This window comes from Triturus cristatus, chromosome 7 (genome assembly GCF_964204655.1).
Source record: "Triturus cristatus chromosome 7, aTriCri1.1, whole genome shotgun sequence".
In the NCBI taxonomy this organism is placed as follows: Eukaryota; Metazoa; Chordata; class Amphibia; order Caudata; family Salamandridae; genus Triturus; species Triturus cristatus.
The window spans coordinates 1,561,178,565-1,561,184,564 of NC_140590.1; the positions used below are offsets into that span (position 1 = coordinate 1,561,178,565).

Here is a 6,000-nt window from a genome sequence, read left to right on the forward strand (position 1 = left end):
AATTCAAAACTTTTGCCTAGTTTGCAGACTACTACTAACATTGACGCTTTATGCTTCCTGTCGCTATTTTTGCTTAAATCTTTAAAAATTCACATATCTTCTTCACCTTGTTGGATTTTTGTCATTTTTAGTATCATGACTATTATATTTTACTCTATTTCCTAATTCGGTTTGGAATTGTTATTGTATTACAGTTTGACTTTATTACCGTTTTAGCACAGCATAAATTATTTTCACATTGCCCTAAGCTAAGTCTGTCTGTTCTGTGCAATAGCTGCCAAGGGGTTGAGCGGAGGTTAATTCTGTGACTTTAAGGGCGCATCCTGACAGAGACTATGATTGTTCCTTGAGGAGGGTGATCACCAACACAAAATAAAAATCACATTTCTTACACTGCACCTGCAAGAAACATCTGCAATCTTTTGTACTGTAAATTAAATATGTGGAATTTAAAGCATCCACTAATGAAACGTTACCTCTAGCTAGAGAAAAATCCCTGTTTGAAACAAAGTAAAAATGCTGCATCATTTCATTATCTGTTTTGCTTGGTATTGTTTGCTTTTTTCGAACACAGTGGCACTTGGCAAAAGACACATATGAATACATTCTTTGAGTCATTCACTTGTGATGTGTATGGGAACATATTTCCCCTTAGTTGAAGGTGGAAATTTTTAACTCCATGTAAAATAACATCTTTGTGTGCCTTTTCTTAATAAAATCTACCAGAACACCAGACTCCACATCTTATTTATTCACTACTGTATTCTGTTATCAGTCTTTCCCTCACATGTCTAGTAAGTGCTTTGTGAAATTTTACATTTATGCTTTTGTTGTTGGGCAGTCATTTGTCTATATAATTTTACATATCTCAGTGTAGCGTGTTAGCAGCGTGACTAGGCGCTTAGTCACTACATATGGTGGTAGTAAGCACTCTACAAATGATACAATATGCTACATAACGTAAACATATTTTTGTCTCATCTACAGTTGTAAATCCTCATAATGGATTCTATCTCGAAAAAGTCTCCTCCCACTATGTTCCTAAACAGTGCATGAAAATTAACCTGGTCTTCAAATTAGACAGTGTTCCCTCTACTTCCATTCTATTGAATGTCTCCCTCCTTCCTACATAGCAACAATTTAGAACAAGCAAGTCAGGGATTTAAAAAAAAGAAAAAAGTTGGCAGAATACATTTACTTCAGTGTCTTACATTGAAGGAGAGCCAATCTGCCTAAATCAGGTCTATTGGTATTGATCCAGTGGTGAACCAGCAACAGATACCCAAACACCATATACTCACCTGGGCCCATAAACACACTTGCACACGCACAGGCCGATAAAACCGCTGGAGTCAAAGGTTTTGAGTTGTATCTTACCCAAGATTAGTTACCTCTCATTCCTAAATAATCTTTCACTGATCAAAAAGTTCTTTCCTCTGGTCAATGGACCATTAGTTGATCTAGTTGATGGTGAAATTACATAGTTTATTTCTCTTTGCAAAGAAATGACCACAGACTCTGGAATTTTTTTAAAACGTTATCTAAATTAATTTCATGTGAACCATTCAAAACACAGCACAATCTCCGTCACTCTCAGTCAGGAAAGTTCAATTAATCAATCAATCAAATATCATACTCAACAATGACGTTACTCAGAAAGGAGAGGATAGAGAGAAAAGTACATCTGCACATTCATGAAAATATAGTTACCAAGAATGGTGTGAAAACCAGCCCCCTGGCCAAGGAGCTTGGAAGGGTCCCCCGGGAAAGATCAGGCGACAAAGGCTTCAGGACAGGAATCAGGACAGGACAGATGACCTCTCTAGCACCCACGCTTGCGCAGCACCCCTCTCTGACACTCACTTCCTCCTCGAGATTCTTCCTCGATCTTCTTCTAAATTATTTAAGTTTAGGTAGATGGTTCTAAAATCTATTCATCAGTGTTCACATGTCACTCCGACAGCATCCCGAGCTCTGCAGCATTCAACAAATCTCCGTCTAAGACTACCTCAATTATACCCTACAATATTCATGTACCACCCATTAATGTTGTTAAAATAATAACTCTGATTGGACAGGCAAGGGGGGGGATGATTATCACACCATGCTTATTTTCCAATTTTGTCTTTCAGTTCATTGTTCAAAGATCCCACCCCTTAATTTGTATTCATAACTTTTTATTCCCACCCGTATTCACACTTTATTAGAAACAAAAGAATAAACTTCATTGCGTTCTCATTTGTTTTCATAGGACTTTAGTACTGGTTCCCAGGGTATGTATCATTTTCGCCCTTGGACTGTGTTAAAGAGTCACATCACTTCTTCCGGCTCATTCATACCGCGCATGTGCAGGAATGAGGTGGGTCATGGACTCCAGACTCGCACTAGAGGCCCAAATGCATGCTAATAGGAAAGTCAAAGAGACAAATATTAATTCCAAAATAAAATGGTTTCACTGTATACCACCTATCTCTATTCTAACCTCTTTTACTTATAAATGCTTTTCCTGCATTACCATTAGTAAAACAGCTTTGTTTAGTTTCAGCAAAGCAGATGCTTAGCATGTGAGCTTCCAAGCGGCCATTTAAAAGCGTCTGCGCAGGCGCATGAAATTCCCTCCAAGCGACAGCTCGTCTTACTGCGTAGATGCAGTTGGCGCATGCGCATTAGTTTCCCTTGTTAGCGGCCATTTTAGAATTTCATTCGAGTTACTAGTTAGTAAGACACATAGGCAAGTTTCTCTTTCTTTTTATGTCAAGTAATGCATATTAATTTACACAATACATAGTTAATACAAGGTTATGAGTTAAATGAGAGGATTGCTTCCGAGCAAGTCTCTTTTCTACGAGTCCTTGCTCCATCAGTATGTATGGCAACAGAAAATCATTATTTCATTTTTGGCAGTTTGATAATATAGCGCAAACAAAAACAGAGTTCCAAACTCTGTTTTTGTTTGCGCAATGTAAAACAGCCAAAAATAAAATGTTGAAGCCTGTCACAATCTCTAATCTCCCCCTCCAAAAATTAAGGACAAAGCATTAACCTTTGATGTCAGAGGTAATTCTTGAAGGGGGAGATTAGAGTGTGCGTGAAAATTTCGAATCGGGTTTCTGCATGCAGGAGTCAGGAGACTAGCCTTGAAATTGGTAGTCTCCCATCTGAATCAGGAGGGTTGGCATGTATGCTCCGTACCCTCCATCCTCTGGATGCCTTATTCTCTGACTGCAGATACTCTAAGTAACATGCCTGTCTATCTTACTCTCTCCTATTTTTGCAAATTGCCCTCACAGTACCATTGTGGCATGGCAGACTTCCCAAGCCGAATGGGGCTCATGAATGAAAACAAAAGGTAGATGAGGGCTGCAACTCAACAGACAAGTGGCACAGATGAACGGGGAACAGAGATTGTATTGTATTGTAATTGCATTTATATAGCGCTTACTATCCCTGACGAGGCGTTAAAGCACTTTTTCGGCAAGTGGCACACTACTGAAGGTTTCCTCTACACTGTGGAGCGGATGGCAACATCCAGAAGCAGGCAAGCGCTGATGCAGCACATCAGCAGTTCACAGAAGTGGTGGAGGCCAAAATGGCAGCCAAGACAGACAGAGTCTGCAGTGAGTAGCACAGTGGCCAGCTGGAGTGGTGGAGGCTGAATGACAGCCCAGTAATAGTGGGGAATTCCAAGCAGCAATGGGACCAATGGCAGGGGAAAAAGTGGGTTTCCTTCTCACTTGGCTGGGAGCTCAGTGTAGGTGGCCTTTCCCGTCCACCATCTTGGAATTCTTCCATTTGTAACTGTTATAAACACAAATGGTACTTTTACATAAATGAACAATACTCACTTTATCATCATTGGGAGGATGGAGGCTAAACCAGTCCATGACAGAATTCATATCTATGACCTATAAGTAGTATACCAGATACAATGAGGCAGTTTTTGGCTGAGGAAGAAAAGACGGGGAGAACTTTGGGCAAGAGAAGAGAGGGGAGTGAAAACGTAAAAGAGAATTTTAAATAAATATGAAGGAGAAAGTAGTCGTATAAAGTGAAAAGAAGTACCTGACATTAAAGTGGGGGAGGGGGGGGGCTAAGGAATGTGTGAAATACCTTTAGACAATGACTGGAGAATACGGGGGGGGGGGGGGGGGGAAGTTGTGTTGTTGAGTGATCGGGAAAACGAGAAGCTTGCTGAGAGACGTTAGAAGAGCAGGAAGAGTTGAGCGATGCCGAATAAACTCAAGAGGAAATGCTGAGCGTGGCGCGGATATGAGTAATTGATTTAAGAATGGTAGCGAACGATTCGAAACCACCTTTTCGCACTCTGCGCGGGATAAAGTTCTGCACCTCCAGACTGTACGCCACATAGCTGCAGTTAATGCCTCACTCATGATGGCCGCCTGCCGCAGACTGAAGTGGTGACGTCAATCACAAAAGCTATTTTAGAGCACTTAGCTGATTGGGTCTCAATCCGCGATCGAACAAGACAACCTGCGGCGCAGATTGGTGAAAAATAAAATAAAACCTCATCAGACTCCTGGGGTGTGATTGGCCAGCAATAGATCTGTTTGGGCCGTCTCGTGCGTCATCCTCCCGGATAAGGAAAGTGGGAGGGAGGATGGGCTGAGAGAGAAGTAAACAAGACGCCGGGGATTTCCGTCCTCAAGGTGGCTGTGTCAAAACAAATATATGTAGCACGGCCCCTTGGGTGTTCTGAAAAGAAAATAGGCAAGCCAATGCCCAAGCACAAGGAACACGGAAGTGCCGCTGTACATGTAACGACGTATCTATACCCGAGGACATTCTAGTTTTCAATCTGTAATATTTCTAACCACGTACATGGCAACATTTGGATACAGAAAAGAGGGATTTTGAAAACATCGAGGGTAAATCTATCCCCCCTACTGAGTCACATTGAAGTGCAGGCAGTATAGTACCCCTTCCCACTTTTCATGCAAAAATACTTCACCCACCCCCTACATGTTAGTGTGAGCCTTTATTAAAAAGTCCTTCCTGTCTGACTATAATAACAGGGGCCATAGGCATATATATTTTCTTTATTTGACGTTCATTTCTATTAGTTAGACATTGCGTGCACTACTAAGAAAACACTGTCTTAAGGTAACCAGGCGCTGTGTGTTGAAAAAAAAAAAGACAGGGAAGAGAAAGGAGAGCCATGAGAACGAATATACAACGCATGGCATATGTAAGTGTTGTGTATTTTACTATCTTGTGTCTCCTGTTTGACACTGTACCTGCTGCTCCCTCAAGTCATTGCATCAGCTGAGCGTTCTCTAATGTTGACAGATGCGCAGCTGATGAGTGATCAGAGAGGACGCAGTAGACTGCTGTTCTGCGTCTTTCCTCTCCTCTGTGTTGGTAGTTAATAAAGACTACTACTTCAACCTCTGTGTTCGGAAGTGTTTTTACAGAAGTGGTGACGATTTCCAACACACCGACCCCATCAGCATACACAGTGCTATCCTCCTGCCACCGTGAGCTTTCGCCACTCTCGCAAGCACAACGTACGATGGTGAAAGAGCATGGAAATCTCCTATACAATTTAGCATTACTAATGGAAACCCTGCCTTGCGTTTCAGAAATGAAACTGCATTCAAAAAGTGGCACGCAGACATTTGGTGCTGTAAAGTGAACACATGAGGCGTTGATATTCACTGGCTTTAGTCAGACGCTTTCTACTTAATAAATTATGTCGCCCATGTACAAGTAATTTATAGCTTGAATTAAATATGTTTGGTTTAGATTTTTGTTCTCACTATAGAATGTGATTTTAATTTGCAAAAATGTTAAATGTGCATTAGTAAAATATAAATTGTATTAGAATTAACACAACATTTTATGATGTAGAAACACAGAAACAGCTCATGATTTAGCTCTTGCTTTGTAAGTTCCTTCGAGATAAGCAAAGGAATAGCACCGTGGAAAAGAAGAACGCTTGGCATGATTTACAGCCTGTAACCTTGGAGCCTTATCTATTTA

The 6,000-nt window shown here is 41.0% G+C and overlaps 1 long non-coding RNA gene across 1 annotated transcript in view; it reads right to left on the minus strand.

The window, feature by feature from the left end:
• LOC146812371 (uncharacterized) overlaps positions 1-4,408 on the minus strand; it is a 49,225-nt gene extending 44,817 nt beyond the window's left edge. The window contains exon 1 of the long non-coding RNA XR_014966840.1: positions 4,314-4,408. This is a non-coding gene — a long non-coding RNA (uncharacterized LOC146812371). The remainder of the gene's footprint in view (positions 1-4,313) is intronic.
• Between the last annotated feature and the right edge of the window lie 1,592 nt (positions 4,409-6,000).